The sequence below is a fragment of the Mytilus californianus genome, unplaced genomic scaffold (assembly GCF_021869535.1).
Source record: "Mytilus californianus isolate M0D057914Y unplaced genomic scaffold, xbMytCali1.0.p SCAF_10, whole genome shotgun sequence".
Taxonomy (NCBI): domain Eukaryota; kingdom Metazoa; phylum Mollusca; class Bivalvia; order Mytilida; family Mytilidae; genus Mytilus; species Mytilus californianus.
The window spans coordinates 41187322-41199402 of NW_026262582.1; positions in this window are offsets into that span (position 1 = coordinate 41187322).

Below are 12081 nucleotides of genomic sequence, written 5' to 3' on the forward strand. Positions count from 1 at the left end.
GCCGGTATATAAGCCGTTTCACTTGTTTCTCGCACGAATAGGCGTACGCCGGCCACATAACCGGCGCATGACCGGCTTACTAGAAACAAGTGCGCCCTAAGATTTGACGCTCGATCTATTCAATTCAATTTTATGGAAAAACGAGCAGAAATGCATATGATTTTTTTTTTACCTCTTGATAGATATATGTCTATGGTTTCAGGAAAGGTATCACTGTAATTGATTGAAATTTTCCTTTGGACCAAATTTTGGAGACTTTTGTGACATGTTCACCCCCCTTTTTTGCAATATTTTGTATCAAATAAATGCAGATTGTTGCCATGGTTACACCAAAAAGAGATTATTTTTCACCATTATAACCATTAGAAATCAAATCTATGGAAGATTCTCTTTCTATAAATATACACATGCATAACACAAATATTAAGCCTTATTTGTTAGAAAGGAAGGGAAAGAGGGTGTTTAAAAATAATGAGTGTCAATTTCAAGTTTTTATTCTAACTGTGTATTGCTACCTTAAGGTGTAAGAGCAAAGACTTCGGAATCAGAATAATGGGTCCGGGTAAGGTGACATGGTTCCTGTGGACTGTTCCCTTGTGAACTAGCACGTTAAAAATCCGGCTCAGCGTGTCGGTCTAGAAAAAGCAGAGTAAACAGTCATATAACATTAAAATGTTCTCGTCTTTAATATGCATATTAATTTGCCGCTGGACGTTAAGCATCCATCCATCATCATCTAGTTGAAGCTGTAAAATAAATGCACGATAATGTAACAAAAATCTGCACGCAAATGTAATGCACCGAGTTGAAGTTCATCCCATATCTCTTTTTATCAATACCGGGTGGCCGAGTGGTCTAAGTAGTCATGCTTCTGTATCACTAGCCTTTCAAAACTAATAGGTTGTGAGTACGAATCCTGCACGAGACAGTTAAGCTCGACTCAAATCTTAATTGACTAGAATTGTTAATTTTTTTAAAGAAGGTCGGCGGTTCTCTCCTGGCACTACGGCTTCCTACACCAATATAAACTGACCGCCACGAAATAGCACGATAGTGTTGAAAGTTGATTTAATCACCAATCAATCAATCAATCAATCAATTACTGTAAATCAACTAATATTCGAGACGATTTATTTTTGCATTATTTTTCCACTCGCGAAAGTCGCGAAAATAAGTCGCTCGCCAAAATTAGTTGGTTTACAGTAATCAATCAATTAATCAATCAATCATCCATAGCGGTACATAATAATGCAGGAGATAATTTTATAGCTATTTTTATGAAATACTTTTAAAAATGACTGTGATTTCTTTCGTGTCTTTTGCAATAAAGTGGTTTTTTCATATTTTCGCCGCAGCAGGGAAATTCTTCCACTAGCTCCTGTATTAATTGATCTAAATCTTCCTCCGAAATGTTTGAAACGTTGATTTTTTGTTAAATTTCACTATCCCATTTTTTCAAATAAAATGCACTTTCGGAATCTGATACGAGACTGGAGCTGCTAGATCAGAAACAGTAAACTGGTATTCAAAAACAAAATAGAGAATATCCTCTCGTAGATCAAATTTTTGAACTCCAAGTGTTCAATTTAATAACTTTAACCGTATGTTCATTATTGTAGACCCATCGACTAAACCTAAACTTTGCAATTCATATTTTGACAATTTTCCAAAAAATATATAAGATTTGATTTTTTCATCTTTAAAACGAGGTACCAACGTGCCAATGTTTATCTCTTTTAAAATCTCAACCATTTTCCAAACGAATCAACTCTGTCAGGAGTCAATTGGGGCAGGCTGCAAGCAAAATTTCTGCACGTCTTTCAAACTCTCTTTTTCAAATTGCAGTCGAAATTCGTGGTCACATTCTCGTCGAGCCACTTTGTATAACCTATCTATTGGATAATTGATGTTCTGAATATGCATGAAATATTTGTCACTGGGTGTTAGGCATACAACTATCAATAAAACCTTAAATGTTAAATTTTAAAACTCTGTTGCAATGTCGGGTTACAGCTATTCTATTAACCGTCCACTCCCAATCTGCATCGTAGTCTTCGAACCGCGCAGTTGCTTTTATTGTTAAGCCCCAAATCGTTTGCCTCACTAGAAAAAAAGTCAAGATACGCCACTTACCAATCTTCTCTTGGACTGTTTTCTGGTGACTGCTAAACCAAAACTTGTGTCAACCTATTTTTGAACTTGCGGAGTTCATTATCTATATATATGTAGAATATCAAATATTATCGCCCTAACTGACACATTCGATATTCGATATTCAATATCCAACCTACTGCTAGCAGTCGGTTCGATATTCAAATTTAGTTGAAAATCATAAAAAAAATAATATTTGATAACATTAAAAGCATGATTTTTATAGTTGAAAGGAGTAAAAAGATACGTAGGAAATCGTTTTATGACCCCTTCAAGTTGTCTTAAACTCTCGTTGTCCTCAAATATAAACCCTTATCAATGCTTATGTAATTTGCATATTTTGTCTTTATGTAATATAGATTTTTATCAATAAAACGACATCAAAACTGTAATTTTATATCTAATATTTCTTAAAACAAAAACAATAAAATGCTCCGCTGGGCGCAGCTTGATACGACCGCAGAGGTCGAACCATGAACAGTTGGGGCAAGTATGGACACAACATTCAAGCTTGATACAGCTCTGAATTTGGATAGTGATTAAATATTTTACACAGCATAGGTTTCTGACACAGAAAGAATGTGGTCTAAGAACTTAAAATTTTTCATATACCTATTATGGTCCAATATCCAAAATCAAAATACGTGGTTAGATTCAGCATATCAAAGAACCCCATATATTCATTTTTTGTTGAAATCAAACAAAGTTTAATTTTGGACCCCAACTTGGACCAACTTGAAAACTGGGCCCATAATCAAAAATCTAAACACATGTTTAGATTCAGCATATCAAACAACCCCAAGAATTCAATTTTTGTTAAAATCAAACTAAAGTTTAATTTTGGACCCTTTGGACCTTAATGTAGACCAATTTAAAAAACGGGACCCAAAATTAAAAATCTAAATACACGGTTAGATTTGGCATATCAAAAAACCCTAATAATTCATTTTTTTATGAAATCAAACAAAGTTTAATTTTGGACCCTTTTGACTTCAATATGAACCAATTTGATAGCGGGGCCCACAAATAAAAAATCTAAATACATGGTTAGATTCAGCATATCAAAGAACCCCATATATTCAATTTTTGTTGAAATCAAACAACGTTTAATTTTGGATCCCAATTTAGACCAACTTGAAAACTGGGCCCCAAAATCAAAAATCTAAATACATGTTTAGATTCAGCATGTCAAAGAACCCCATATATTCAATTTTTGTTAAAATCAAACAAAGTTTAATTTTGGACCCTTTGGACCTTAATGTAGACCAATTTGAAAACTGGACCCAAAATTAAAATCTAAATACACGGTTAGATTCGGTATAACAAATAAATAAATGTGGTCAAAGATTTACAAATCTAATGCGCCACACTGTGCAATTAAAGATTACTTCTTGAAATTTTTCAATATTTGAAATTTGAAAAAAAAATAATATTTGAAGAATAATTCTTTTAAATTTCTGAAATCTGAAAGGAGAAAAAATTTACCCCCCCCCCCACAATTTCTTTTTACCCCCCCCCCCCCCCTAAAAATTCTTTCCCTCAAGATATGGTCATAATCTCAATTCAAATTTCCAATGGCGTTTGCAACCATAATTAACCATTTAAATTTACCATAGTGCTAACTTAATCTATTTTATAATAGAATTTAAAATATGGTGTCAAATCTTTCATATGGATTTTTTTGTAAAAAAAAAAAGATGCAACATTTGCAGATATTTTTACTGGTCTTCCTTTATAAATATGCATTTCTTTAAACATAATTTAATAACAGTGTAAGGGAAGTAACCAAAACGTTGTATTTGAATTATCTCACTTACACTGTTTTAAATTATCTTAATTGTTCATTAACCATTACTTTATACATAATTTAAAAGCAGTGTAAGGGAGGTAATTCAAATGATGTATTTGATTTATCTCCCTTACACTGCTTTAAATTATGTTTTGTACTAAAGTATTTGGCCATTAACCAGGACAACCTTGTTTTCCCCCTTTTTTGCCCCTAAAAATTTCAAAGAGATTCATTCACATAAACTAAAGTTAGAGTGCTAAAACCAATGTGTCTTCAGACGACGACGACGACGACGACGACGACGACGCCAACGTCATACCAATATACGACCGCAAAATTTTTTTGCGGTCGTATAAAAACCGATCACTCTAGAAAAAATTTAAAAATATAAATAGAAATATATATGGAAAGCCCCAAAAAAAGAAACACATAGTTAAAACCTACCTGAGACCGCTTAAATGACGGTGAGACCCCCTGTTCTTTCAATGTCCATAAAATTCGACGAATTCATAGACTCTGTATAAATAAAAGATTGTATCAAAAGGATTTCCCAGAATAATGTCATCTTCGATATCTACGGAGGGCTTAAATTGTCACTTTTCAGCTAAAAATTGTCAAAATTTTAGGACAAAGGGCACAGGGCAATAATGAGAGCCCCCTGATCTCTCAATCTGCCTATAATTATGCAGACAGTTAGTTGATGGACATTGAAAGACCAGGGGGGGTCTCACCCTCATTTAAGCGGTCTCAGGTAGGTTTTCACTATATATTTTGAATATCCAACTGGCAATTTGGGCCCTCCGTAAACATGGAAGACAGGAAGTGTACCCAAATTCCTTTTCGTCACGTTTGTATCTACCTATTAACTAAATGTTTGCATAATATTAGAAAGATTGAGAGACCAGGGGGCTCTCACCTTTGCCCTGTGCCCTTTGTCCTAAAATTTAAGCGGTCTCCGGTAGGTTTTCACTATATATTTCTTTTTTGGGCTTTCCATAAATATTTCTATTTATATTTCTAAATGTTTCTAGAGTTATAGGTTTTTCCTTTTGTGTTAAGAAATATCATATATAAAAGTACATATTTTAAGTTGTTTTATTGATAAAAATCTATATTACATGAAGACAAATATGCAACTTAAAAAAGGGTATATATTCCAGAATTTACGACAGCTTGAAGAGGTCATTAAACGATTTCCTACGTATCTTATCAGTCCTCTCAACTATGAAAATCGTGCTTTTAATGTTATCAAGTATTTATTTTTTTTATGATTTTCAACTAAATTTTGAATATCCAACCGACTGCTAGCAGCCGGTTGGATATTGAATATCGAATATCGAATAACGAACCGGCTGCTAACTTCACATACATTTTCATTTTGTTAGTTTTTGTGGACTTCTCCTTTTTAAATTTGCCTTGGAGTTTAGTATTTTTGTGTGTCCGCCCTTGATTTGGAAATAACTTTGATTTGTTCTCATTTTTGTATAAACAAAAAGATTGACTGGGGTATAACATGCATTGTCATCAACGGACTTCTTCCATCCTGCAGTATTACATTAAAAGCCATGCTTAAAAGGTCATCCGTTTGCCTTTGTGGGATGTATAAATACGCTGACACGTTCGATCGGGAAGAGGCTTGCTAAATCGTGAATGGAGAGTACCAAGTTCTCTTCGGATAAGATAACCATGGAATCAAATCTGTTGGGAGCAAGTGGGGCTTATTGCAAGGCAAAATGTCTGTAAGACTATCATACTTTCCTTTTCAAGTTGCAGTCGAAATTCGTGGTCTCATTCTCGTCGAGCCACTTTGTATATCTATTGGATTGTTAATAATTTAGTTTATGCATGAAAAAGTGTTGATCGTGCACACATTTTTAGAATGAAGCGCTTCCGCGTTTCATACAAAATGTGGTCCGGTCAACACGTTTACACCCCAATAAAATTACAAAAAGATGCATTCAATTCTTAATTGAAGGATCGCCTATGATACGTTTGCTTTCCACTAATCGAGATAAACAAGGGAGAGGGTTGTATGCGGATAAAAAAGAAGGATAGCGTTTTTTAATGCATCTGTCCCAAGTAAGGAATCTGGTCAGTGACTGCCTATAGTTACATTTAAGCGGTTTGTGTCCTTCAAGAAAAAAGTGTTTTTTAAGATATTTTGTCGTACATGTTGAATTGCAACATACAGGGTCCGATATCACATCAGTGTTAGCAGGCTAGTAGAGTTAAACCCTTTTCTGTTCATTTATTTGTCTTTGTAAATTATTACCTTTACTGTTTAGTCCATTTTTGGTAATATCCCTTTGGCGTGGCTAGGTACTTATACATCCCGTCATTGTTTTCATGGTCAGTTTTTGTATTCTTGTCTTTCATTTTTGCTTATGTGCTTTGTCTATATGCATTTTTGTTTTTCTTTGCCGATATATTTGTTTGTTTTTATAGTGATTAAGATAATAACACAATGTTGACTGCTGTACCCCTATTTTTTACATTTTTACCTATTATGTCTGTCTGTTTTGTCACACATTGTTGTTAATTTAATAGAATTTTATGCGACTGTCATACAAGTGAGAGGGATAGCTAGCTATAAAACCAGGTTTAATCCCGGCGCGGGACGTTTGCGTTTTTTGATAGGACATTTTTGCGCTTTTTAAAAAAGGATATTTGCGCTCTTACAATATAGATGACTTCCCTCCTCTTTTATTCGAGCTTAGGTCCGGCAGGTTTGACCTGGCAGAGTTAAAGTCATAATTTTCTTTATGGTTAAATGGTTAAAAGTTTAAGTCATTTCATAGCACATTCGCAGGGGAGGATTCAGGCGGGGCGTGGCGGGCGTGCGCCACCCCTAAAATTTGCAAAGCATGGGTTGTCTCTACACTCTAGAAGAATATTTCGATAATTTTACCTCAAAAAAATGTTCGCCTCGCTCCGCTCGGCGAAAATTTACGTTTGCGCCCCCCTAACCTTAAATCTTGGATCCGCCCCCGATTCGTGCTCAAAAGTAATTTCATAGCACATTGATATAGTTATATATAGTTAAAAGTAAACGTTCTAAAGACATAAAGACATGTATAGTCATTACAGGTCAGTTTTCGCATGATATCCGAGACTCAAGGAATGAACAAATTTATCTCTGTAATCTGTCCTGACTGGTATTTCGCCCACATTTCAAATAAATATTCTAGTTTCTCTTTCTCAATTCTTGACTGAGGTGCCTGTTCATCAATAAACGGATTTAACGACAGTTTTCCAATGATAAAAATCCATTGTGATATATACATTGTTTCCCTTTACTAGTCTCTATGTATCGGTTAGTCTATGAAAAGGTATGTACTATGAAATTTACGTTTATGTTTAAGACTGTGTCAATGTGAACTAACTAACGACAAATATTAGTTGAATTTATTAACTTAATGATTACAACTCTCTAAAATTACAGGCAGACGATTATAGGTAAAAAGCGCAAATGTCCGGTCAATTTGATACACGTGTATCAAAATTGAAAGCGCAAATGTCCATAGTGTTTGGAGCGTAAATGTCCGGTCAATTTGATACACGTGTATCAAAATTGAAAGCGCAAATGTCCATAGTGTTTGGAGCGCAAAAGTCCCATCGTGTTACAGGTTAAAAAGCGCAAACGTCCTGTGCCCTTTAATCCACCATTTTCTAGACAAGGTAATGCCTGTACCAAATCAGGAATATGACAGTTGTTTTCCATTCGTTTGTTGTGTTTGAGCTTTTGATTTTGCCATTTGATAAAGGACTTTCCGTTTTGAATTTTCCTTGGAGTTCGGTATTTTTGTTATTTTACTTTCAACTGATTTTAATAGTTTGTTCTTATGTTGTGCTGTGATACCACCGTCCCAGGTCAGGGGAAGGTTGAGCGCTAACAAACATGTTTAACCCCGCCACATTCTTTATGTGCCTGTCCTAAGTCAGGAGCATGTAGTTCAGTAGTTGCCGTTGGTTCATGTCCGTCACATTTGTTTTTCTTAAATTGTTTTGTTAGCAATTAGGCCGTTAGTTTTTCAATTGAATTCTTCATATAGCCGACTATACGGTATGAGTTTTTCTCATTGTTGAAGGCCGTACGGTTGCCAATTATTGCTTACATCCGCTTCAATTGAACTTTGGTGGATAGTTGTCTCATTGGCAATCATACCACATCTCCTCTGCTCATTTCTATATATATTTGTAGTAGATAAACAACTGCGACCACTCGGCCACCAAAGCCCCTCACAGTACTGTAAACCAACTAATTTTCTCGACTTTCGCGAGAAGAAAAATAACGCAAATATATATCGTCGCAAAAATTTAAAACTTGGATTTTTCCTTGTCTAACTACATCAAGTAAATTTGAAAATCGCGAAATTAAATCGCCGCGAATTCGGATAGAAAGGGCTAAACGCGAAATAAAATATCCGCGAAAATAAGTTGGTTTACAGTATAGTACAGACACTTGTCAATTAATGAAACCGTATGTTCACCTCATGATATCTTCCATGTTTTATAAAAACGAGAAGATGTGGAATGATTGCCAATGTGTCAACTCTCCGTCAGAGATCAATGACGCTGAAGTAAGCATTTATAGGTCACCGTACGGCCTTCAACCATGAACAGAAACCCTTTACGCACAGTAAGCCGCTATAAAAGGCGCCGAAATGACAAATGTAAAACAATTCAAAAGGGAAACCTAACGACCTGACTTATGTACAAAACAACAAACGGAATACAAATATGATATACAGCAACGAACGACAACCACTCAATTACAGGTTCCTAACTTGGGACAGGTACAATCGTTTGTTGGGATGATCTCAAGTAAACCAGAATATTCTTTTATTTACTAGTATATCAATAAACAAGTATAAACAACATAAAAAGTATATTTTCAAAGAAATTACAGGATGCACTAAATGCACAATTTGAAAACCCACTTCAATAATGAATGCAAATTAAACAAATCCTTTCTGTGCTGAAAACAAAAACTCTGGACTTTTTTCACATAACTAGAATTGGGGGTCATTTTCTAGATTAATAATCGTCGAAACAACTGTTTTTTTAACAAATGTTATAACTCCATTCTAAACTTGAATACAGTCTCCTCCAAACCCCCATTTTAGTAACTTCAAATAACTATGGAATGCTAATTTGTTTGCGTTGATGATATTTGTAAATTAGAACAATTATTACAGTAATTTATAATCATTTGATTTTTTACAAATGACGTAAAATGTTTTAATGAAGCATCTTTGATTAACAACTATGGTGAATGGAAACAAACTGAGATTCGAAAACATTTAAAAAGAAACGATATTTACATGTTCACAAGTTTAAAAGGTAACCAAAATGACAATGTTTCTATCTATGATAGAATAGTTCAAGTTTAAGAACTTTTTACTTGTAATAATGCAAGCATTTCCAGAGTCTGACTTGTGTAACTTATTTGAAACAAAGACACTGGTCCAATATTTACCAAACAAATTAATAAATGATGAATGAACAAATATTGCGAAGTTCAAAAACATCGTTGTCAATGTTATATTAATGATGTTAAACGTAAAATTGCTATGAACATGAATTTGTCTATGCTAGCTACTATCAAACGAAATCATACAACCATTCTATATGGTAAATGTTCTTCTTCTTGATGCTCGTCACGTTTAATTGCTTCAATTGTTTTCTTTCCATTCATTACGTAGTCATACTTCCAATAATTGCAAAAGTCTTTTTCTCTGTGGTTTTCTACAAAATTCCAATAGATCTGTAGCATTTCTGACAATGGTTCGAACTTTCCCATGTCAGCAAGATGGCTGTCATAATTCCATTGAAGTGTATCCATATAATGCCACATTGGTCCTGTCATATTGTTTTCACTTCTCCATTTTACTTCGCGCGCAATGTCTTCGGCCATTTCCGCTTTAGATGGGAGATTCGCAGTGCCATCTATGACAGATCTTGCAAATCTTGCCTGGTTAAACGAGATTGGATAAGTTGCCACGTTTCTCAGCAATGTTATCACAAACAGCGAGTTGTACTTCAAATGGAGCACGTGTTTATACAGCGGTGTCACGTGCTCATTTTGTATACTTATTATATCTTCTGACAAGAACGGAAATTGGTACTTGTATCCCGTACACATTACTATTGCATCAAGGTGTACCTCTTTGCCATTTTCTAGAACTATTGATGATTCTTTAATTTCACGGATGCCTAAATTTTTCTCTATGACATTTCCATTTTCATAAACTGTTTTAATTGGTTCATCTATATGAGTTAAATAAACCTATAAAAAATATAGTATTTTAATTTAATTTAGAAAATGCTGTTCGCAGTTGCCGATTATTTTATGCAAGAATGTTTGCTCGTGTAATGCAAAGTTTAAAAAATAAATGATGTCTTTTTAGATTTTTGTAGTTCACTGTGTGGTTAAAACGCTCTGTTGTCTTCTTTTGATATATATCTCCCTTATATGTTGTATTTTTCTTCCTTCCGTACTCAACACTGATATTGTGAGTTCGACTCCAATCTTAATTGAATAGGATTGTCTGTTTTCCTTCCGATGGTCGATGGTTCTCTCTTGGAAATCCGTCTTCCTCAGGCATTAAAAACTGACTGCCACAAAATAGCCAATAGTGCTGAATGTGGCGTTAAACACAAACAATCAATCAATCAATCAATCAATCAATATTTCCGTACTCCTATTTTCACCTCATTACTTCTCTCTACCACAATTTCACCTGTCTATACTAAAATTTTACAAGCTTCTTCTATCTCTCTCTACTACAACTTTACCTTTCTCTGTCATTTTTCAATTTTACCTCTATCCTTTTTTTACCCCCCTCCCTTAATATACAATTTTATTCCCTTCATTCATTCATTCATGAATTTTTAGACCACTTCTCCAGATCACCCCAGTTTTTGGTGGGGTTCGTGTTGCTCAGTCTTTATTTTTCTATGTTGTGTTATGTGTACTATTGTTTGTCTGTTGGTCTTTTTCTTTTTAAGCCATGGCGTTGTCAGTTTATTTTCGACTTATTAGTTTGAATGTCCCTTTGGTATCTTTCGCCTATCTTTTATTTGTTTTATCCATTCTCTATCCTTTAATTTGTTGTCTATTTTTGTCTTTTTTTTCTTTTTTTTCTAGGGTTTTCTGCCTGTTTTTCGTTATTCTTTATTTGTTTGCCTATTTTTTCTATTCTTTATTTTTTACTCATTATTCTGTAAACCCCATTCGGACCCTCAAGAAGTTTGTCAATGTCTTTACCTTATCTGCTACATCCGACAGCTGTCTTGCCACATCTCTTCCAGAGTACGATGAACCAACAACAGCAACAGTCTGTCCTTTGAACTCTTCAGCTTGTCGATAGTCTCTACTGTGGAGTAGTCTCCCTTGAAACACATCGATTCCAGGAAAAGGTGGGACATTTGGAAAAACACAGTTCCTGAGAATGTACATTACAAAATGATGAAAAACGTGCATGAGAATCGAACACAATAATTAACTTTAAGGTACGTTTCTTTAAAATTATACTCTCACATTTCTATTACTATTTAGTATTAAAAAAATGTATTAAAAGTTTTAATCTTGTTTTCTAAACAGTTTTTTATTTATTTTTTTTAAATTAGTAATGATATAATATTGTATGTTTATATGATTTAATAAATATTGTTCAATTTCAAAATAATTTCACTTTCGATTTAATTTTTTAATGAAATGTGAGATGGAAAACTCTTTGAAACGTCCCGAGTCGTTTCTGAAATTTTCATACATGTGATATGTGCATCAAACTCCGAAACAGCGGTGACTTTGCTTTGTTAAACTTTCAAGTCAACGTAGCGTAGCTAAGACGAAGTTACCACTGTTTCGGAGTTAGTATGTGCATAAGTTACTCGACCGTCTCAATTTTAATAAACAATAAATTCGTTTTGAATTTTCAAACATAAATGTTAGAAAATGTTACCTGCAATTTTCCGTTGTTCGAAAATTAGTCAAAATATGGCATTTTTCATTAATCGCATGCAAACAGTTGAAACATAATATGCCACCGACCTTAGGAAATTCTAAAGGTTCTTTAATTATTATATTTTTATGTCAACGGTTGAGGTACTGTAACATTCTAATTTATAAGAAAAGA